The following is a 25,206-nucleotide window of genomic DNA, read 5'->3' as shown; positions in this document are numbered from 1 at the left end:
AAAAACATCACGGGCCGAAACTGCCTGGCCCGTTAGGAGCGGAAAAAAAAGCAAGACGCATGGCAGCTCACCATGGGCTTTAGCCCAGCTGGTGAGGAGGAGGCCGAGCAGGCCGGATCTGCCACGGCTGGGCCTTGTTGTTGCCGGGCTTGGAGATCGTGAACGCGCTCGGAGGAGGCCGACACGCTCGGCTGGGTAGACGATGCGGTCAATGGAAGCGGGCGCTCGGGCGCTCGTTTCCTACTCGATGCAGCGAGCTACGGGAGGCGCCTGGAGTTGGAGGGAAGCGGCGGCGCGCACAGGAGGTCGGGGATGGATGGGTCCACGATGGAGGCAGCGAGATCCAGCGACGTGCGGCTCTAGTGGATCGATGCAGAGGCACGGGTGGCAGCTTCCGACGCGGGGGCACTTGAGGCAGGGCCGGAACCTGCCGGTGGCGTCGTGGACGAGCACAAGGCACAGGAGGCAAGAAGGGCATGGCGTTCTGATGTTCGAAGCAGGGGAACGAGCGGATGCGTGGTTTTCCGACGAGGTACTTGGCGGGGCGACGAGACCCGGGAACGGCAGGAATCGAGCGCGGAGGAGCCGGGGATGGCGGATCCAGGCGCGCACAGCAAGAACTGTGGCGGCTTCCTCCTTGCGGCTCCTGCACGGACGTAGTTGGGAGAGCGAGAGCAGAACTATTCACTGGGGACGACGGTAGGCGAACTGGAGGAGAGGCACGGGGCTCGGGGCATGAGCAGGGGAGGCTGGGCTTGGAGGTGAAGCGCTCGATCAACTCGGGATACGAGATGCTCGGGCGGCTTCACGGAAAACCAGGGATCTGGTCGGAGGCTGTGGTTGGTGGGGATGGATCCCCAAGGGAAGACAGAGAGCGGCGACGGTGCAGATGGGCCTGGGTAGATTAGGGTAAGTTGGCTTATATAGCATGTGGATCTAAAAGTAGACTAATAGAAGCCCTTAGATTTAAATCGTACGGACGAAGAAAAATATAGGCTAGGGAGTCCAAATGAGAAACTGAAGCTGTTTTAGGGGTGTTTGGGGATGATTCGAACACAACGGTCATAACTGCTTGGGTCGGGTTCGGGGAAGTATTCGGGAGCGCGCGATTGGATCTATGGTTGTGCAGAGAGGGTGGACATTTAGATAAGAGGGGGAATCAAAAACATTGGGGGTCTGACGAAAGGCCACGGGGACAAGGGGGATTTTGTTGGTCTTGGAGAAAGAGAGAAGATAGTGGTCCTGTTGGTCTGAGAGAAGGTCAACAAAGCCAAGCGGTCTGACAACATGCCAGGGAGACAAGGGGTGAAGCGGAAACAACAAACGGCTACAAGGTTTTAACAAAACATGCGGATGCAATGTGGATGATAGAATTATGAAATGCAACAAGCAAAAATAAATCACACGGCGAAACTCAGAATAGCTGGAAGTCTTCTGGAGCATCGGTCTCGTGGCGTCACAACTCTCCCACACTAACAGAGGATCTCGACCCAAGATCCTAGGGATGGCACCGGATAGAAGAGAAAGAGGAAGAGGTAAACAAAGTTGCTTTTTCAACAAACGGGTGAAACAAAAGAACCTTAGAGATTGCAAAAATTTGAAGGAAAAAATACAACAGAGACGAACAAGGTTGCAAACAGTCCGTTGGACAAGAGGAACAAGGAATATGATGAGAACCAAGAGCTTAGGGGACAAGATAGATTTTTAAACCACTCCGATTAAAACAAGATAGAGAAGGAATAAGAACGAAATAATTGGGACATCACTCCGACTGAAAATGGAAGGAATTTAACATGAACTTATGAAGATGGGATGATACTTGATGAAATCAACAACACACTACCTCCCAAACTATTGAAAGAATGGCACAAGGGGTAAGAAGGATTTCAGACAGTACTCCGGTTGAAAAGAGAGGCAAAACTTGATAAGATGAGAGAACTTGAATGGAGGACACGACACTCCTATTAACTAGACCATAAAGGAAAAGAACATGGTCTTGATATGACAAGATGGTGGTTCGAAGAGAGCAATATCAGAAAGCCTCAGGAATGAATAATGGAGTGAAAAGAACGAAGAAGAACAACATCTTTTACTAGAAATGAATTTGAAAACATCCTTAGGAAGAAGGGTTGAGTGGAGTTGTTGAAGAATCAATAACCAAATGATTTACTCCTAGTGGACTTATGAAAACATCTCAAAACTAGAGTTGTAATTCTGCCACTAATGAGAAAAAATTAGTTTGATCGAGAACACCAGAGAGATGAAAAACTTCTTCCACCAAGATGATAAAGCGATAACTTGGATCATTTTAAGCACCACAACAGCAACATTCCTTAGGGACAGATTTAGGTGAAATATAACCCAAGATAACTCCAATGAAGAGATTGACGGGTTGCAAAGGATCTCCTGACGAAGAAAACATGATGGGCTTAAATATCTCATTCTTGACAACTTGTGAATCATGAAACATGAAGAGAAATTGTCAAGGATGACATAACACCATCTCAAAAGATGAGGTAGAAAGAATTGCACTTTGGAATGCAAGATGAAGAATGCTTGAACTCCTCCAACAAGACTCTTGAAGAACACTTCGAGAATCAATTAATTCCTTGATGAACCACCATGTATAGCTTCCTTGAAGAACTCTGATAAAAAGAGAATGATAGAAAGAAAAGAGAAGTTGAAAGAACAAGGTGAAGCCTTGCAATGATTTAGATGAAGCTTCATGATGAGACATCCAAGAAAACTTGGAAATATGGAAAAGAAAGGTGAGCAACTTGAATCGAGAAATGATTCCAGAAATGAACTTCAGAAAGAATTGAATCACCCTTAGGAAACAAGAATAAGATTTACTGTATGTTTATCCTTCATCAACTTAAATTGATGACAAACAACGGATTTGGCATACTACTTATTCTTGTTGAGAAGGATTAGGGAGAGATATAGCGCAAACTTGGAAAATGTCTTCAACGAACCACCGGTAGGATTTTGGAAAAATGAATGAATTGATATGAAAACAAGGGAAGAGGAATCTTGAACGAACCACCATATGAATTGAAGACGATTAAAGAAAAGTGACCGAATCACCGGAAAGAATTTTAGAAAACAAACGAAGATACTTGAGGTAATTCAGATACGAGAGAACGAAGACATCATTAACAGATTAAAGGATATTTGGACGATGCATCGGTAGAATTGGGGAACGAGAGCTGAATGTTGTGAACGAATAAATCTTTCGAAATCATGGCCTATGGATGATTGAGAAACGAAAGCAACTAGTGAAATGCTCCAGATGGGTATGAAATAATTTGCCACAATCAAAAAAAATTCTGAGAGGATGTGTGGGGACCCCGACTCATAAGTCGTGATCACCGAATGCACGTGTGCAGTGATCCCAGAGATCAATGCTCACTGAACACACAGAAGCTGAATAACAAGAGTCTTACATCCGCACATACCGTCTTACATAAATTATGACCATTATGGTCAAGTGTTAAGCATCAGACTTGTAACGCCCCAGATGTAACTTTCCATATTTGTAACTCCAACTCTTGCCATTTCCGACTATATGATATGATATTTCCTTCGTGGTTGGGTTTTTGTCTTTTGTTTTGCATTTTGTTCATGTCATGCATCTCATATCATGTCATCATGCATATTGCATCCGCATGTTTTCATAAAACCCGTAGTCGTTCATAGTTTCCGCTTCTTCCTCGTCTCTGCTGACCTTTGTACGGCCCCCTTTGTCTTTGTCGACCTCTCTCAGGCCCCCTCTTGTGCGCGTCCCAAAACTGCTCCGAACCCGAACCGGGCTGTCATGACCGATGAGCCTGGATCATCCCCAAACATCTATAAAACATCTCCATTTTCTTATTTGGACCCCCCCCAACCTAATTATCTCGATCGTCCGATTTAAATCGGAAGGTCCTAACCTAGTTCTATTTCCCTATATATAGTCCACATACTTACCAAATCAGTCTAAGCCTAGCCTAACCCTATCCCCCTTGCGCCGCCACCCACTCTCGCATGTTCCTTGGGATCCTTCCCCGACCAACCCCCCTTCTTCCTCAGGATTCCTCCCGATCTCTCCACCCAACCAGCGAGCCTCCTCCTGATCCCTCCCAAATCAATCGCAGCAGCCTCGCTCTGTTCGAGAGGAGATCAGCCCCGAGACTTCCTTGCCTCATCGCCCGCCCGCATGCTCGAGTGGAGATTAGCCCTGAGACTTCCTTGCCTCGTCGCCCGCCCGCATGCTCGAGGACGCTCGAGGCCGTGCCTCCTCTTCCTTCCTCTGCTCGATCTCGAGTGGATCGTAAGCACCAGCGCCTCCCCGCCGCCTTGCGCGTCCACACCGTCGGCGATAACAGCAGCAGTAGGAAACCCCATGATCGCGCCTGACCTACGCCAAGCTCCACCGCCGCCATCCCGTGCGCGCCTCCGGTCTTCCCCGCCTGGATCCGACGCCCTTCGTCCGTCCTTGCCGGAGTCGCGCCAAGTTCCCCTGCATCGAGCGGGACAACCCCGCGTTGACCCCGTGCCTCGCTTGTTCCAATCGAGATGCTCGAACCTCATCTACTTCTCGCTCGCCCGCACGTGACCGCATCGACCTCCCCTGCTCCGTTCGTCGCCGTCTCTGCCAGATCCGGCGAGTCCCTGCATTCCATCCTAGTCCCCCCCTCCAAGCCACCGTTGCGTCCCCTGCTTCTTGTCACGCTGGCCTCTGCTTCCCCTTCTTCAAGCAGGAGCTCTGCTCGTCCTGCGCGCCTGGAGATCGAGCAGCTGCGCTCGTTCTCGAGAGCGTTGACCAAGGCCCAGCGCCGCCCCCGCCTCATCCGGCCCAGCCGCCCCCTCTCCACCAGTAAGCCAATTTTGGCCCATGGTGAGCGCCCCAGTGCCCAGTAGATTCGGCCCGTTCATTGTTTTTTTCTTGCCTGTGAATTTAGCTATTGATCCAGAGTTTGCGGTTTTACAGAAACACCCTTGCACTTCATGCATTTAATAACTCCCAAACCATGCATCATATTAAAATAATTTATATATGAAAAATGCTTATTTTTTCATCTAGTTTCATAATATGGTACTCTCATCCATGTTTAAAATGTTTAACTTGCTGTTTGCATTAATTTGCTTAAATGGCATGCTAAAATGATTTATTTCATAACTAAATAACCGTAGCTCCAATTTTAATAAACTTTATATGTAAATGGGGTGGAAAAATGTATATATTAGCTTGGTGCACTTTGTTTTACTATTTAACAACATTAAAATATGGTTTAGGGCATAACAGTACCAAACTCAAATTATGCACATGGGGATTTTCTGGAATTGTTGTGTGTTGTTTCCGGCCTCATTTAAACTTGCATAGTTAGGTAGTTTTATTATGCTTCACCCCTTGACATGTTTAAGAATATTTAATGTTGTTGTGTACCTAAACGAGAGAGAACTAAATGTTTGAATGTGGTGTTTCGTCAATATGCAACTCATAGCATATTGAGCTCCACTTAATTTGTAGTATTGTTTGTTGCACTTTGCCATGCCATGCCTCTTTAAACCAGACATGCATCATACTTGATTGTGCATCATGCCATGTTTATGTGATGGTTGTTTACCATGTTGTTTGCTTCTTTCCGGTTTGCTTCTCTCGTTAGCTTCGGTTTCGTTCCGGAGTTGGGAGGATTCGTTCGACTACGTCCGCTTGTCTTCTTCACAGTCTCGTTCTTCTTCCTAGCGGGATCTCTGGCAATATGACCACCCTCGATATCACTTCTATCTTTGCTTGCTAGTTCCTTCATTCTATCGCTATGCTGCGCTACCTTTCACTTGTTTACGATGCCTCCCATATTGCCATGTCAGCCTCTAACTTTTTCACCCTTCATAGCAAACCGTTGTTTGGGTAAATTACCGCTTTTGCTCAGCCCCTCTTATAGCATTGTTAGTTGCAAGTGAAGTTGAAGATTGCTCCATGTTGGAACATGATTATGTTGGGATATTACAATATCTTTTATTTAATTAATGCATCTATATACTTGGTGAAGGGTGGAAGGCTCATCCTTATGCCTGGTGTTTTGTTCCACTCTTGCCGCCTTAGTTTCCGCCATACCGGTGTTATGTTCCTTGATTTTGCGTTCCTCACGCGGTCGGGTTTATGGGAACCCCTTGACAGTTCGCTTTGAACAAAACTCCTCCAGCAAGGCCCAACCTTGGTTTTAACATTTGCCACCTAAGCCTTTTTCCCTTGGGTTCTGCAGACTCAAGGGTCATCTTTATTTTTACCCCCAGGCTAGTGCTCCTCTGAGTGTTGGTCCAAACTAGAGCACCGTGCGGGACCATCCCTTGGCAACTTGGGTACTTGCACGCTTAGCTTATCCGGTGTTCCCTGAGAACGAGATATGTGGAGCTCCTATCGGGATTTGTTGGCACAGTCGGGCGGTCTTGCTGGTCTTGTTTTACCATTGTCAAAATGTCTTGTAACCGAGATTCCGAGACTGATCGGGTCTTCCCGGGAGAAGGAATATCCTTCACTGATCGTCAGAGCTTGTGATGGGCTAAGTTGGGACACCCTTGCAGGGTATAAACTTTCGAGAGCCGTGCCCGCAGTTATGTGGCAGATGGGAATTTGTTAGTATCCGGTTGTAGATAACTTGACACTTGACTTAACTAAAATGCATCAAGCGCGTGTGTAGCCGTGATGGTCTCTTCTCGGTGGAGTCCGGGAAGTGAACACGGTTTGTGTTATGGTTGAACGTAAGTAGTTTCAGGATCACTTCTTGATCACTTCTAGCTTCACGACCATTGTGTTACTTCTCTTCTCGCTCTTATTTGTGTATGTTAGCCACCATATTTGCTTAGTGCTTGCTGCAACTCCACCTCGTTACCACTTCCTACCCATAAGCATAAATAGTCTTGATCTCACGGGTTTTGAGATTGCTGAGTCCTCGTGACTCACCAGATACTATCACAACAGTTGTAGGTGCCGATGATACCAGTGCAGGTGATGCAACCAACCTCAGATGGGAGCTCAACGAAGATCCGGTCGTTACTATGTTTCTTTTCCAGATGATCAATAGTGGAGCCCAGTTGGGACGATCGTGGATATAGCAGTTGGGTTACCTTCTTTTCTTTTGGCTTCCTCCGTAGTCGGACTATGTGTGTGCTCTGAATGATGTATGAATTATATGTTCATTGTGTGAAGTGGCGATTGTAAGCCAACTCTTTATCCTACTCTTGTTCATTACATGGGATTGTGTGAAGATGACCCTTCTTGCGACAAAACCACCATGCGGTTATGCCTCTAAGTTGTGCCTTGACACGTGAGAGATATAGCCGCATCGTGGGTGTTACAACATTGCAGCCGAAACCTTCATCAATAACTTGGACCCATGCCATCTGCCTTAACCCTACAGGCATTCTGTCTGGGAATCGTCCTAGTTCGCACGATCATCACCAAAGAAGTCGTCTTCACATCATGTTCTTTCATGCCTGGCCAATAAAATAACTAGTTGCAAGCCAATGAGTACTTTGAATGTACTCTCAAGAAACCCAAGAGTGATAACAGAATAATTATCAAGTGTGATCAACATTTATCAAGGACATGAATGCGTCTACAACAAGTATTAGGAGGTTACAGACATTAACATCGAAAAAGAGTTGTGAACAACTCGTGAGCTCATCGTGACTTCCGCACGAATCATATCAACAATATTACCAAACCATGTTGTTTGTCAGAAACATGTGAACATAGTCTAAGCAGCACCACCCAACCGTCCTTGACCATGGAAACGGCTATTCGAATAGTTTGACACTCTGCAGAGGTTGCACACTTTACCCACAACATCCGGGGAAGTTCCGTGTCATCCACGACCCGCGGTACCTCAAGTACCCGGGGTAAGCACCCGATTACTATCTTTCCCTAGACGACACTAACATAGAGTCCACTCGATTGGTAGTAACCCCCGTGCCCAACATTTCACATCTTAAAACTGTGGAGCCTTGCTCCCATATTCATCACATACCACTAACACGGGGTACCAACGGTGTGTCCGGTGCCCTGTGAAAATAGTCATGGCCGCTCTACCTGGCATGAACCCATCTCGAGAGAGAGCACCAACTCTCCCCCGTCACTAGTAATGCGGGCTCCAAGCTAGTATCGGCCTAGGTAATCAATAATGCCCTTTCCCATATAAGGGTAGAGTGGTTGCACATGTAGGGTTGGGACAGTCAACAAACCTTAAATCTAATCTGCCTATGTAAAGAACCCTTTCATCAAGCCTCGGTACACTACCTCTCCACCAAGTAGTGACCTAGTTCATCATCATCTCCCAGGGGCATTAGTGGCACCCACTTGGGCTATTGCAAGTATGTCAAACCACACTTGTTCCTTACCATGCATAACTCTGACCCATTTTGCTCAGCCAACAACTGTAGCATATTTATACAACCCACCAACACAACTCTAAGCAAGGATAGAGTCATGAACAATGCAAGTATCAATGGGGTATGCAACAAAGACAAACGTAGCAAGGTTGCCATTCAAGATATCATGCATTCAACAATCACGGAAAGAAATGATACTATGATAAAAGGGTTCATCATGGTTAAAGGGCTGCTTGCCTGGTTCATCAGAGTCTTCAAGTCTTCTGGTCCTTCTCCAGGTACTTCGTCTACTTCGTCTACTAACGTCGTAAGTTATCACAATCAGCAACACAACAAGGCAGAAAATAAAAGTGCTCTAAAAATATGAAGTTGACTTTTCAAGGACTTCTATGGTCATGGTGGGGAATGACCAAAGTGAATGGAATTGGATAAGTAGATATTATGGAACATTTCAATATGAAGGATATCAGGGATTTAATGGATCTGCAAGTTGTATATAGAATGCCTATTTATAAAAATGAGTAAAAGTACCCATTAAATCAGGCATGATTTTAGAAACATTTAGAAATTGGTTTCACTGGATTCGGAGTCCAAATGAATATCCTATGGATTTTTGAAGTGGACTTATGTGGATAAATGACCTATTTAATGTATAAAGTGAACACCAAGCACAGTAAAAATGTACACTATGGCTCATCAAATAGATCTAGATCTATCGAGTCTCTAGAAATTTGAATCATCAAATTTGGACATGAAATGAATTAACTATGGATTTTAGAAGTTTACTTGAAAAGAATAGGAAAGACAAAAGGATTATACCCTAAACTGTGCACACGACACAACTTAGCACCGCAGCGCACTGGGCCGGCCCAGCGGCTCGGCTGGACGGGCAGAGGAGGCGACATCGAAGGCGGGTTCGCGATAGTCGTCTCCACTTAAATGGGCGGGGGCCGCCCACTGGGTCGCTGACAGGTGGGGCCCAGCCGCAGGTCGCCTTCAACCTCCCGCTCGGCGTGATGGGAAACAAAGGAGGCGAGGCCGAGCGGCGCCGGCGCTCTCCCCGGCGGCACCGGCCACCTCCGTCGGCGCCCAGCACACCAGCGTGCTCGAGAGAGAGTGGCGCATCCGACGAGGTACTCGACGAAGTCAGGAGTGGTCAGTTGCAACCGAGACATTGGCGGCGGCGGGCGAGGTCGGCGGTGGAGTTGGGGATCGACAGAACAGCCACGGGGAGGAGAGAATGGATCATGTGAAAGCTCCAACATGGTGGTGGTGATGCTTTGGAATGACGAGGCGAGGAAGAAGGGGCTCGGGTGGCGCGAATTTAGCCCAGGGATGGCGGCGGCTCTTCGGCCATGGATTGCTATGCAGGGCACGAGGAGGGGAGTGGGTTGGTCCAAGGGGTGCACACGAGGGAGAGAGTGCCAAAGGAGTCGAGAGAGGGCTTGGGGTGGCCTTATATAGTTGACCCGTGGCTCACCGTGGACGTGGCGCACGGGTGGCCATGGCAACGGCTCGGGCGGCCAGGAGAGAGAGCGAGGGGTTGTCTCTAGTGCTCGCGAGGGTGGAGTAGGGCACCAGGGAGAGAGAGAAGAGAGGCGGCAGGGCTCTGGTGCTCGCGTGTGCGTGGCCATGCATTGGCCGAGCTGGGCGGCGTCGGGCACGCGCAGCCGGGTGAGAGAGAGGAGGGGAGAGAGGGGGCCTGCACGGCTGTCGTGTTTGCGGACGTCGAGGGCCTCGACTGGCGCGAGGGGGAGGCTTGAGGTGGTCGGGGGACGCGGCGTCAACGGTTGGGAGCACGATGACGTGCTCCAGAGTGCGTCTTTCGCCGACAGCCGTGGCTTTTCCGTGCGCACTAACGCATCCACTTGTGTCTAGTGGCTGCAGGCGGGTGTAAACAATGTTGCAAGGGAATTGGATGCCCTTGGGAGCCACTGGAGGAGAGGTGGGGTAGAGGGAGAGAGGGAAAACTGCTGTCCAGGGAAGAAAAATGGGTCTCTGCCCCCCCTTAATCATTGCTCCTTGGGCAGCAAAGCATGCAGGAGTTAGAGGAGGAGTAGATGAGGCTGTGGGAAAAAGTTGAGCTCATGGAGATTAGTGGAAATGGCCAAAACGTGCATTTTAAATTTCTGCCAGAAGGTGTTTGATGGTGGTTTGGGCAAGCCAATGGATTCCAAATGATATGAAGATTAACAGGATCAGGTGGATTATAGAAATGGGGCTGATCACTAAGTTGGAGCTCATTTGAAGAAAGTTGACAATGCAACTTTGGTAAACGCTAGAAATTAACAGAAATGGACTTTCCAAGATCTAGCCATGCAAATATATTCTGCTTGATGCACCATTTAGTGTAGTGTCATCATTTGTGGTTCTGAACATGTCCACAAAAGTATATATCAAAAGGAGAAAGTTGCCAATGTAGAGTTGTTCAAATTTGGTTCTGGACAGGAAGGGTTTTAGGGAACTTTGATCAAGTTAACTTGTTCTCCAACTTGTGCCACTTGGTCTAGATGATTTATTAGAACATTTTAGCATGTGGACCAAGTTTTAGAGCATTTGGACAAGTTTGATAATGTAAAGTTGTTCAAACTTGAAAAAGGACAGAAATGCTTATGAGAGGGTTTCATGGGGTTATACTATTCTCCCTGACATGAGACTTGGCAAGATCATCAAACAGGGTATTTGTGACATTCTAGAATTTTCTTGGAATTTTTATAGAATATTTCCTTTGTAAATATTTTAAAAGCGTGAAATATCCAGAAAAGGTTTTTGAGGAATTTGACCAATATTTCGAACATGACCATGTGTCGAAACTCTTATATATGGAAAATATATGTCCGCTGAGTTTCCCTAAATTTTCACAAATATTTTTGAAGAATTAAAATAATTTTAACCTATTAAAGACCATTTCTAGCCTAAAGAAAAAGCCTTTAAATAAAATAAGAAAATAACTTTTAAAATATGTTTTTTGGTTTATGGGGGTCCTATAACTAATAGGATTCAAATATACTTTTGGAAAGATTTTTCATGCCCTAGATTAAGCACTTGTAGTCCAAGACCCAATTTAGGGGTTCTTGGAAAACTAAATTTAGAAAATACTTTTTGGCCAAATTATTTTTATAAGAAAATTCTATATTGTACTGTACACATTACATGATCATTGGGCAGAAGTTTTGGATCAAGGAGAAGGAGTATAAGAGTTGGAGGATTTATTTGATTTTTAGAGCACTTGCAAACAACAGACGAAATCCAATCAAGGCAAAGTCCAAAACACTCAAAAGTTTTTGTCAAACCACATTTTATCATGATTTATCATCTTAAGTGTTGTGCCATGAAAATCAGGGTGTGACAGACCTAGCCCCCTCACAAGAATCTCGTCCGCGAGATTCCCAAACTAGGCGTGGAAAGAAGTATGGAAACTTGGATTTGGGGTAGTCTTCATGTCCTCATACTGCCTCTGCAGAGTGGTGCTCCATTGAACCTTGAAGTAGTTGATGGTGTGGCTTCATGTATGACGTTCTGCTTGATCCTGGTTGCTAAGGGGTTTCTCACGTAGGTCAAGTTAGGCTGGGGGTCGATGGCTGGGTGATCGATGTCCTTGTTAGTGATCGGGCTAGCTAGGAAGTAAAAACCACTTCTGGGGTTGTGTCATGTGGAAAACATTGCGCACAATGGGTAACTCAAGTGGTGACTCCAGCTGGTAGTTGTCTACTCTTCGCCTTGGGATGATCTCGGAGGGGCCGGTAAATCTTGCTGTGAGCTTCCTTTTGGAAATGCTTGGTTCCTGAGAGGAGTGGTTTGCAAATATGTACGGTCTTCGGCGAGGAAGTTCACTTCTTCGTGATGGGGGTTGGTATAGTTCCTCCTTTTCATGGCGGTCTTTAGATGTTCCCTAACCAGCTGAACGGTTCTTCTTCCGTCTTCGGGTAGTCAAGTAGGTTACCAAATATAGATGACAACCAACCTGTCCAAGTACTCCATGAAGACTTGTTAATGGGGTACATATAGTGGGATGGGGCATTGATGGTGATCATGGTTGAGCACTGGCCAAGGTCTTCTCGATCTAGAGACAAAGCCTATGGTCATGACCGGACCATGTTATGGCTTGGTAGGGCGTAAGGGTTTCAAGGATTCTAGTGTGCGAGTGAATGCTTATCAACTTATCATTTAGCACAGCTTCTGAGATGTCAATCGCTCGCATCATATTTCTGAAAGAAACATCCCGTATAGGTCAACTCCAATCATCATTCATACTATTTGTATCCTCATGGCTTCCGCGAGGAGGTCTAACAAAATCATACATGCCAACTATCCCCAAACTCATGTGTATGGTTATCCCTATGTAAAAATCCATGGATAGAGCATAAGCTGCTAAGCTTGAATTAAACATGACCATCCAAGTGCTCGGCCTATCCTTCCAAGGTCTAAGATAATGCATCTCTATCCTAAGGAAACACGTCATATACCACTCCACGATCTTGTTTCCTTCCTATGAGTCAACCCCAACAGCCTATTAAGTTCCATCAATCACTACACAATCCATTAATTATACAAATCCAATGTCTATGGTTTTTCACATGATCTACTAATGTCCAAAAATCCCCAAATACTTGAAAGGGCTATCTCTACTATAGTAAGTCCACCAATTTCCATTTATCATTGTCAACTAAACCCCGATGTCAGGCTTATATAGATCCCTAAATATACTCCGACAATTGATCCAATCTCCTAGTTTATTATCCACCGAGAAACATGGTATCATGTTCGAGATCATTAGTCTAAATCCAATTTACTCCGAACCATGTAGACATACTCAGCATCTATACTCAATTAGAATCACCTACTTAAATCCAAATCTCATGTCCAATGAGAATTCCTACACTTTCCCCCAAGTCGTTATCGTAATATCAACTACCTCCTATCAATATCCCCTGGCTAAGTCAAATCCTTATACTTCCAAGAATTTCATCTCATGATCATAATTATCATACTAAATCCAATTTACTCAAGGCCAATGAAAGTTAGGCTACTTTAACATGATCCCACCAAGTTCATCTACCAACATGAAAGCCTCACAATCCACCAAAAGTATCATATAATTCCTCAAGGTCACTGATACAAACTCATCAAGTCATTAGTACTCTATTCCTATATCCTCAAATTGGTCTTCCCTATGGCATCGTCAGTTTGGTGCTATCTCAGGATCATAATGTGCTAGTTCACTATGTCCACTAGTCCCATAATGGACCCAGGGTCGTGCAAGGTTACAGAGTCTTAACTGGTGCTTTTGCAATTCTGCTGGTTAAGCACATGGTTAAGGATTCGAGCTGGGGTATCTCGTGGAGTCTCGAAGGGTCTAGGGATGGGTTTCCAGTCTGGAGGATTAACCATAACCCTACGGGGTTGCACTTGGTCAAGGAGGTTGTAGCAAGAGTCCTTAGTGCTAGTTGGTTCCAAGTAGAATCCTTGGTGTACCTTGTCTTGTCGGCCTTCAGCTGAGGAGAGAGAGATGGGTGGGAAAAGTAGCCTAGAGGATGGGGATTCCTAAAGGGGGTTCTATAGTGCAAGTGCAAACAACAAGTGCCGAAAGGGCCAAACACAAGCATTAAGAGAAGGAAGGTGATATAGTCACGTACTTGTTGCCTAGGGAAAAAAGGGCGATTAATATCAAAACACAAACAAATAAAAACAAGCAACACGTAATCATGGTTCTATTCGAACCATCATACGGACTCGACTGCGCATAGGGGGTACATGACTCATCCTACCGTAGGGGTTCTCGGATTCAGTAGTCGTGCCTTGTGCCTTGTGCAGTCTCCTGAGTTTTCTCAGGTGTTGTTATGTCTCTTGTTTGATGAAACGATCTGGGTTGAGCCTGAAGAATCTTCAACAGATTATCGCCTGATGAGGTGATGGGGTGAAAGTGGCTCCTCATGGTTGGCATTGACTTGGTCTTCTCTTGTATTCTTAATTAGGATGAAGAGAACTATTTTCCTGCTCACTATAGTGAGGCGGACCAAATGGCTAGGTTCTCATCCACCGGTGGTTGCCGATGCAACAACGACAAGGACATGGCTGCTCCATTAGCAATGTATATCATGATCTTGAATTTCCTATGCTCTGATCATCATAGGCTAAGGTTGCATCATCTTGGGGCAGCGTCACCATCTTTTGGGTCTTCATTTCCTCATTCCTCGAGGTTGTATCTTCTGTTGGTATCGTCTTGTTGTGGTGTCACCAATCCTGTATTCAGAAGTTGTGGGTGAATGTCCGACAAGGCATCCTCCTTATAGACTACCCACGAGGATTTCAAGGAATCCAATGGTCAGGGCATAAGGGTTCTAGCGACCAAAAGTTTTGAAGGCGGAAGAAATCAATAGGAAAGTTTACCTTAGTTTTTGAAAAACTAAGAAGAGAAGAGAAGTATAGATAGTTTTGAAAATTAGTAATAGCTTTGAAAATAGTTTTACCCTATCTAACGACCATGCTAACTAAGGCTTCCTACAGTTAGGATGGCTCTGATACCAGCTTTGTGGGGACCCCGACTCATAAGTCGTGATCACCGAATGCACGTGTACAGTGATCCCAGAGATCAATGCTCACTGAACACATAGAAGCTGAATAACAGGAGTCTTACATCCGTACATACCGTCTTACATAAATTATGATCACTATGGTCAAGTCTTGAACATAACATTGTAGCGGAAATCTTCGTTAATAACTTGGACCCATGCCATCTGCCTTAACCCTACAGGAATTTTGACTGGGAAGCGTCCTAGTTCGCACGATTGTCACCAAAGAACTCTTCTTCACATCATGTTCTTTCATGCCTCGCCAATAAAATAACCAGTGGCAAGCCAATGAGTACTTTGAATGTACTCGCAAGCAACCCAAGAGTGATAACAGAATAATTATGCTAGGCTCTACTGCTAAATTGGCATTTTTGTGAAAAGCTAGTTTTGCTCATGCAAGTGTGATCAACATTTATCAAGGACATGAATGCGTTTGCAAAAAGTATTAGGAGGTTATAGACATTAACATCAAAAGAGAGTTGTGAACAACTCGTGCTCAAGCTCATCGTGACTTCCGCACGAATCATATCAACAATATTACCAAACCATGTTGTTTGTCAGAAACATGTGGACATAGTCTAAGCAGCAGCACCCAACTGTCCTTGACCATGGACACGGCTATTCGAATAGTTTGACACTCTGCAGAGGTTGCACACTTTACACACAAGATCCGGGGAACTTCCATGTCATCCACGACCCATGGTACCTCAAGTACCCGGGGTAAGCACCCGATCACTATCTTTCCCTAGACGACACTAACATAGAGTGCACTCGATTGGCAGTAACTCCCAGGCCCAACATTTCACATCTTAAAACTGTGGAGCCTCGCTCCCATATTCATCACATACCACTGGCACGGGGTACCAACGGTGTGTCCGGTGCCCTGTGAAAACAGTCATGGCCACTCTACCTGGCATGACCCCGTCTCGAGAGAGAGCACCAACTCTCCCCCGTCACTAGTAATGCAGGCTCCAAGCTACTATCAGCCAAGGTAATCAATAATTCCCTTTCCCATATAAGGGTAGAGTGGTTGCGCATGTAGGGTTGGGATAGTAAACAAACCTTAAATCTAATCCGTCTCTGTAAACAACACTTTCATCAAGCCTCGGTACACTACCTCTCCACCAAGTAGTGACCTAGTTCATCATCATCTCCCAGTGGCATTAGTGGCAGCCACTGGGGCTATTGCAAGTATGTCAAACCACACTTGTTCCTTACCATGCATAACTCTGACCCATTTTGCTCAGCCAACAACTGTTGCATATTTCTACAACCCACCAACACAACTCTAAGGAAGGATATAGTCATGAACAATGCAAGTATCAATGGGTTATGCAACGAAGGCAAACCTAGCAAGGTTGCCATTCAAGATATCATGCATTCAACAATCACGGAAAGAAATGCTACTATGATGAAAAGGGTTCATCATGGTCAAAGGGCTGCTTGCCTGGTTCATCAGAGTCTTCAAGTCTTTTGGTCCTTCTCTAGGTACTCCGTCTATTTCGTCTACTAACGTCGGAAGTAATTACAATTAGCAACACAACAAGGAAGAAAATAAAAGTGCTCTAAAAATATGAAGTTGACTTTTCTAGGACTTCTGTGGTCATATGGGGAATGACCAAAGTGATTTCAATGGAATTGGATAAGTGGATATTTTGGAACATTTCAATATAAAGGATATAAGGGATTTAATGGATCTGCAAGTTGTATATAGAATGCCTATTTATAAAAATGAGTAAAAGTACCCATTAAATCAGGAATGATTTTAGAAACATTTAGAAATTGGTTTCACTGGATTTGGAGTCCAAATGAATATCCTATGGATTTTTGAAGTGGACTTATGTGGATAAATCACCTATTTAATGTATGAAGTGAACACCAAGCACAGTAAAAATGTTCACTATGGCTCATCAAATAGATCTAGTTCTATGGAGTCTTTGGAAATTTGAATCATCAAATTTGGACATGAAATGAATTAACTATGGATTTTAGAAGTTTACTGGAAAACAAAAAGAAAAGAGGAAATGGTTTTATCCTAAAATGTGCACATGGCATAACTTAGCACCACAGCGCACTGGGTCGGCCCAGCGGCTCGGCTGGATGGGCAGAGGAGGCGACGTCGAAGGTGGGTTCACGGAAGTCATCTCCACTTAAACAGGTGGGGCCCGCCAACTGGGTCGCTGACGCGTGGGGCCAAGCTGCAGGTCGCCTTCAACCTCCAGCGCGGAGCGACGGAAACAGAGGATGCGAGGCCGAGCGGCGCCGGCGCTCTCCCGGCGGCACCGGCCACCTCCGTCGACGGCCAGCACACCAGCGTGCTCGGGAGAGAGTGGCCCATCCGAGGTACTCCACGAAGTCATGGGTGGTCGGATGTGAGCGAGACTTTGGCCTCGATGGGCGAGGTTGGCGGTGGAGTTGGGCATCGACGGAACGGCCACGGGGAGGAGAGAATGGAGCAGGGGCCGGCGGTGATGCTTTGGAATGACGAGGCAAGGAGGAAGGGGCTCAAGTGGCGAGAATTTAGCCCGGGGCCGGCGGCGGCTCTCCAGCCATGGAGTGCTATGGAGGGCACGAGGAGGGGAGTGGGTTGGTCCAAGGGGTGCACAGGAGGGAGAGAGAGCCAAAGGAGTCGAGAGAGGGCTTGGTGGTGGCCTTATGTAGCCGACCCATGGCTCACCATGGCCATGGCGCACGGATGGCCATGGCAATGGCTTGGGCGGCCAGGAGAGAGAGCGAGGGGTTGTCTGCGGTGCTCGTGAGGGTGGAGTATGGCGCCAGGGAGAGAGAGAGGAGAGGCCGCAGGGCTCTGGTGCTCGCGTGTGCGAGGCCATGCATTGGCTGAGCCGGGCGTTGTCGGGCACGCGGGGCCGGGTGAGAGAGAGGAGGGTAGAGAGGGGGCCTGCATGACAGTCATGTTTGCGGACGTCGAGGGCCTCGACTGGCGCGAGGGGGAGGCTCTAGGTGGCCCGGGGACACGGTGTCAACGGTTGGGAGCATGATGACGTGCTCTAGAGCGCGTCTTTGGCCGGCATCCGCGGCTTTTCCGCGCGCACTCACACGTCCACTTGTGTCTAGTGGCTGCAGGCTAGAGTAAACAATGTTGCAAGGGCATTGGATGCCCTGGGGAGCCACTGGAGGAGAGGTGGGGTTGAGGGAGAGAGGGAAAACTGCTATCCAGGGAAGAAAAATGGGTCTCTGCCCCCTTAATCATTGCTCCTTGGGCAGCAAAGCATGCAGGAGTTAGAGAAGGAGCAGATGAGGCTGTGGGAAAAAGTTGATCTCATGGAGATTAGTGAAAATGGCCAAAACATGCATTTTAAATTTCTGCTAGAAGGTGTTTGATGGTGGTTTGGGCAAGAAAATGGATTCCAAATGGTATGGAGATTAATAGGATCAGGTGGATTATAGAAATGGGGCTGATCACCAAGTTGGAGCTCATTTGAAGAAAGTTGACAATGCAACTTTGGTAAACCCTAGAAATCAACAAAAATGGACTTTCCAATATCTAGCCATGCAAATATATTCTCCTTGATGCACCACTTAGTGTAGTATCATCATTTGAGGTTCTAAACATGTCCACAAAAGTTGAGATCAAAAGGAGAAAGTTGCCAATGTAGAGTTGTTCAAATTTGGTTCTGGACAGGAAGGGTTCTAGGGCAGTTTGATAGAGTTAACTTGTTCTCCAACTTGTTCCACCTGGTATAGATGATTTATTAGACCATTTTAGCATGTGGACCAAGTTTTAGAGCATTTGGACAAGTTTGATAATGTAAAGTTGTTCAAACTTGAAAAAGGGCAGAAATGCTTTTGAGAGGGTTTCATGGGGTTATACTATTCTCCATGAAATGAGACTTGGCAAGATCATGAAACAGGGCATTGGTGACATTGTAGAATTTTCTTGGAATTTTTAGAGAATATTTCCTTTGTAAATATTTCGAAAGCTTGAAATATCCAGAAAGGGTTTTTGAGGGATTTGACCAATATTTCGAACATGACCATGTGTTTAAACTCTTATATATGGACAATATATATCCACTGAGTTTCCCTAAAGTTTCACAAATATTTTTGAAGAATTAAAATAATTTTAACCTATTAAAGACCATTTCTGGCCTAAAGAAAAAGCCTTTAATTAAAATAACAAAATAACTTTTAAATTTATATTTTTGTGGTTTATGGGGGTCCTATAACTAATAGGATTCAAATATACTTTTGGAAAGATTTTTCATGCCCTAGATTAAGCAGTTGTAGTCCAAGCCTCAATTTAGGGGGTTTTGAAAAACTAAATTTAGAAAATACTTTTTGGCAAAATTATTTTTATAAGAAAATTCTATACTGTACTATATACATGGCATGATCATTGGAGAAGTTTTGGATCAAGGAGAAGGAGTATAAGAGTTGGAGGATTTATTTGATTTTTAGAGCACTTGCAAACAACAGACGAAATCCAATCAAGGCAAAGTCCAAAACACTCAAAAACTTTTTGTCAAACCACATTTTATCATGATTTATCATCTTAAGTGTTGTGCCATGAAAGTTAGGGTGTGACAGGATGGCACCAAGTCTGAACTACGCATATTCGGAAGAACATGTAAGGAGTTAAGAGGATTCAAGCAAAGAATGACAACGAGAAATACCACCAAAATTGTTGAGACATTACGGAAGAATGAAAAGAGGAAAGGTTGAACCAAACATGAAAATAATTCGAAAGCGATCTTGGAGGAGGCATCTGACTGATGAAAATTCATTCTTACGTCACACTTTGAAAATAATATGAGAATAACTGCGAAAAATTAGAAGTGTCAGGTAAGATCCTGGGAAAAGACCTATGGGTTAGGGCCCACTAAGAGAAACTTCGTTGAGCGATTTTAAAAGAGAGATTGCACCGGTTGAATTAAATGGCTTGAATGAAATAACAACCTCAAAATAGCTTGAATGGATTAAGAATGGAAACTTGAATATTCTGAGATATCTTCGCCACTTCGGATATAAATGGAGAGAGGTGAATAAATCAGAGAGACTTGGATAAGAATTTACCACATGGGAAAGCATGTGAAACAAAAGGAAGAGATATGATTAACATCGAAGCTTGAATTGACTCCATCGAAAAAGAAAAGAGAACGAAGAATGATAAACTTGAAGCTCCTGCATCTTCACGAGGAAACACCGGATAAGAACATTGAAGGAAAAAAACTGGATAGACTTCTCATGAATAAAATGGATACTTGATTAAGATATATGAGTCCTTGAATTAAGGGGTGGGATGGTGGGTAAACAAAGGCAACTTGGGACAGATAAAACTAACGTTGTTGAGAAAACTGAGAATTGATCGTGTGAATGTTGAAATGATTAGATTAGCCTGAAGAGAAGCACGCCGTTCGAAAGGAATGACATGACAATCTCAATGATCAAGAAGGATTGGTATTCACATAGAAATATGAGAACACCGCTTAGGAAAGGTATGGATTCAACATTTGACACTTATTCAACTCAAATACCACAACTCAAAACAAAACAAAGGATTTGGCTTGAAGAATAAGCCGAAAACAAACATATGATAGAGATTCCACCCAAAGTGTACGCGATGAGGCCCCACGGGCACGACATACAGTAGACATCATGAATGACAAACGAGACATCCCCGGATCAGCATAGCCAAGGATTCTTTAATACACCTCGCGACCTCTGTAAATCGACCGTGAAAAGCGAACCGCTAGACGTTGGACCCCAACCTCAAAACATACATTTGTCGGAAAGATATCCTAGGTAACTACTTGAATTCCCTTCTATGAACTCCCGAAACTTTCTGGTTATGCAATCTGGTGTTTGGGATACAGGGAGGCAGAAATATCTCAAACAACTTACAAATCCTACACCCAACTGTATCCATCCGTCAACACATAACCAAGAAAACCTTGGAAATCGTGTACCTTAGACCTTCAAACACACAATGATACTAGTCATGGATGATCATCTATGCTATCTCCTCTAGTACTGGGGATAAGTTATGACACTATTTTCCACCATGAAAATTATGGGAGCATTTCGATGTCGGTGTCCTCTGGTATCCGGAACTAAAATGATAAACACTGTAACGAAAACAACTTGGAGCTCAACTCCCCGGGACACTGTCACAACCCCTAAATACCAGGAGGCACCAAGATAGAATCCCCGTCACAATACCCGTGTGATCCTAAAAAATTGAGTGAAAAAGAGGAGAGTGAATTCAAAACGTCTATGTCATGAGTCCTCACCAGAGCGACGAGGGGATGAGGAGTAAAAAGAAATCCTACTCTTTGATATATATAGCTAGACTCAAAATAGTTTTTTCTTGTAGAATGGACAATGGCAGTGGTTTGAACATTCAAGGGGGCTCCTAAGGTCGGTATGGCTCTGATACCAACTTGTAGCGCCCAAGAAGCGGTTCTATCCCAATCATGTGATGAATTCATGATCGGGGCACAATCGCATTTCGAGCGCATAGCAAGGTGGATATCATTACAACATACGATGTACCGAATAGATGAGAATACAAGATAAAGGCTTACACTCACCACAAGTTACAACATTCATACAACAATACATCAATACATAGCATTCATCAAGTAGAAGAACAGGATCCGACTATGGATGAAATCAAACGAGAAAGAAGAACGACATCCACCCTGCTAGCCCAGTCTCCCGACCCAGAACCTATATCCCTTGATCAAAGAAGAAGAAGAAGAACTCCAAACAAGCAAGCATCACACTCGCATTAAATCATCGCATTACATGTACCTGCACCAGTTGTTTTGGTAATCTGTGAGCCACGAGGACTCAGTAATCCCATTACCATGGGTATCAAGACTAGCAAAGCTTAATTGGTAAGGAATGGATAAGTGGTGAGGTTGCAGCAAGCGACTAAGCATTGCGTGGTGGCTAACTTATGAGTACAAGAATAAGATGATAAACTACCCAAACGGTCGCAAACTAGTAATGATCAAGAAATGATCCTGAACTACTTACGTTCAAACATAACCCCACCGTGTTCTCTTCTCGACTTACTCAAAAAGAGACAGTCACGGTTACACATGCGGTTGGTGTATTTTCATTTGAATCTGGTGTCAAGTTCTCTACAACTGGATATTAAAAGATCCCATCTGCCACATAACAGCGGGCACGACTCTCAAAAGTTTAAACCCTGCAGGGGTGTCCCAAGTTAGCCCATGACAAGCTCACGATCTGCGGAGACAATCCACCATCATGGACATCCGATCAGACTCAGGATCCCGGTGCACAAGACATTTTGACAATGGTAAAACAAATTCAGCAAGACCTCCCAGCGTGCCGACACCCTGATAGTAGCCGCGCGTATCTCGTCTCAGGCCATATCCTAATGGGACATACTACGAGTAAATCCAGATCCTTGGGTTGCCCATTGGTTACCCCACAGTCTACCCACTTGGGACCAACACCATCAGCACTGGCCCTCCTGTATTATGTCGAAACGAACCTCGAGTAGCGCTAACTCCCTATGCATCAAATTTATTAACATGTTTAGTTATTATGTTGGGAAAATGGTAAAACCAATGTTGGGCCTTGCTGGAAGAGTTTTATTCAAAGTGAACGATCAAGAGGGACCCATAAACCCTCATCGTGTTAGGGATGCAAAATCAAGGAATATAACACCGGTATGGCGGAAACTAGTGCGACAAGAGTGGAACAAAACACTAGGCATGATTTTAGAAACATTTAGAAATTGGTTTCACTGGATTTGGAGTCCAAATGAATATCCTATGGATTTTTGAAGTGGACTTATGTGGATAAATCACCTATTTAATGTATAAAGTGAACACCAAGCACAGTAAAAATGTTCACTATGGCTCATCAAATAGATCTAGTTCTATGGAGTCTTTGGAAATTTGAATCATCAAATTTGGACATGAAATGAATTAACTATGGATTTTAGAAGTTTACTGGAAAACAAAAAGAAAAGAGGAAATGGTTTTACCCTAAAATGTGCACATGGCGTAACTTAGCACCACAGCGCACTGGGTCGGCCCAGCGGCTCGGCTGGATGGGCAGAGGAGGCGACGTCGAAGGTGGGTTCACGGAAGTCATCTCCACTTAAACGGGTGGGGCCCGCCAACTGGGTCGCTGATGCGTGGGGCCAAGCTGCAGGTCGCCTTCAACCTCCAGCGCGGAGCGACGGAAACAGAGGAGGCGAGGCCGAGCGGCGCCGGCGCTCTCCCGGCGGCACCGGCCACCTCCGTCGGCGGCCAGCACACCAGCGTGCTCAGGAGAGAGTGGACCATCCGAGGTACTCCACGAAGTCATGGGTGGTCGGATGTGAGCGAGACATTGGCCTCGATGGGCGAGGTTGGCGGTGGAGTTGGGCATCGACGGAACGGCCACGGGGAGGAGAGAATGGAGCAGGGGAAAGCTCCAACATGGTGGTGGTGATGCTTTGGAATGACGAGGCAAGGAGGAAGGGGCTCGAGTGGCGAGAATTTAGCCCGGGGCCGGCGGCGGCTCTCCAGCCATGGAGTGCTATGGAGGGCACGAGGAGGGGAGTGGGTTGGTCCAAGGGGTGCATAGGAGGGAGAGAGAGCCAAAGGAGTCGAGAGAGGGCTTGGTGGTGGCCTTATGTAGCCGACCCATGGCTCACCATGGACATGGCGCACGGATGGCCATGGCAATGGCTTGGGCGGCCAGGAGAGAGAGCGAGGGGTTGTCTGCGGTGCTCGTGAGGGTGGAGTATGGCGCCAGGGAGAGAGAGAGGAGAGGCGGTAGGGCTCTGGTGCTCGCGTGTGCGAGGCCATGCATTGGCTGAGCCGGGCGTTGTCGGGCACACGGGGCCGGGTGAGAGAGAGGAGGGGAGAGAGGGGGCCTGCACGACAGTCATGTTTACGGACGTCGAGGGCCTCGACTGGCGCGAGGGGGAGGCTCTAGGTGGCCCGGGGACACGGTGTCAACGGTTGGGAGCATGATGACGTGCTCCAGAGCGCGTCTTTGGCCGGCATCCGCGGCTTTTCCGCGTGCACTCACACGTCCACTTGTGTCTAGTGGCTGCAGGCTGGAGTAAACAATGTTGCAAGGGCATTGGATGCCCTGGGGAGCCACTGGAGGAGAGGTGGGGTTGAGGGAGAGAGGTAAAACTGCTATCCAGGGAAGAAAAATGGGTCTCTGCCCCCTTAATCATTGCTCCTTGGGCAGCAAAACATGCAGGAGTTAGAGAAGGAGCAGATGAGGCTGTGGGAAAAAGTTGAGCTCATGGAGATTAGTGAAAATGGCCAAAACATGCATTTTAAATTTCTGCTAGAAGGTGTTTGATGGTGGTTTGGGCAAGAAAATGGATTCCAAATGGTATGGAGATTAATAGGATCAGGTGGATTATAGAAATGGGGCTGATCACCAAGTTGGAGCTCATTTGAAGAAAGTTGACAATGCAACTTTGGTAAACCCTAGAAATCAACAAAAATGGACTTTCCAATATCTAGCCATGCAAATATATTCTCCTTGATGCACCACTTAGTGTAGTATCATCATTTGAGGTTCTAAACATGTCCACAAAAGTTGAGATCAAAAGGAGAAAGTTGCCAATGTAGAGTTGTTCAAATTTGGTTCTGGACAGGAAGGGTTCTAGGGCACTTTGATAGAGTTAACTTGTTCTCCAACTTGTTCCACCTGGTATAGATGATTTATTAGACCATTTTAGCATGTGGACCAAGTTTTAGAGCATTTGGACAAGTTTGATAATGTAAAGTTGTTCAAACTTGAAAAAGGGCAGAAATGCTTTTGAGAGGGTTTCATGGGGTTATACTATTCTCCATGACATGAGACTTGGCAAGATCATCAAACAGGGCATTGGTGACATTGTAGAATTTTCTTGGAATTTTTAGAGAATATTTCCTTTGTAAATATTTCGAAAGCTTGAAATATCCAGAAAGGGTTTTTGAGGGATTTGACCAATATTTCGAACATGACCATGTGTTTAAACTCTTATATATGGACAATATATATCCACTGAGTTTCCCTAAAGTTTCACAAATATTTTTGAAGAATTAAAATAATTTTAACCTATTAAAGACCATTTCTGGCCTAAAGAAAAAGCCTTTAATTAAAATAACAAAATAACTTTTAAAATTATATTTTTGTGGTTTATGGGGGTCCTATAACTAATAGGATTCAAATATACTTTTGGAAAGATTTTTCATGCCCTAGATTAAGCACTTGTAGTCCAAGCCTCAATTTAGGGGGTTTTGAAAAACTAAATTTAGAAAAT

This window comes from Triticum aestivum, chromosome 4B, assembly GCF_018294505.1.
Source record: "Triticum aestivum cultivar Chinese Spring chromosome 4B, IWGSC CS RefSeq v2.1, whole genome shotgun sequence".
In the NCBI taxonomy this organism is placed as follows: Eukaryota; Viridiplantae; Streptophyta; class Magnoliopsida; order Poales; family Poaceae; genus Triticum; species Triticum aestivum.
This window is presented reverse-complemented; position numbering follows the sequence as displayed.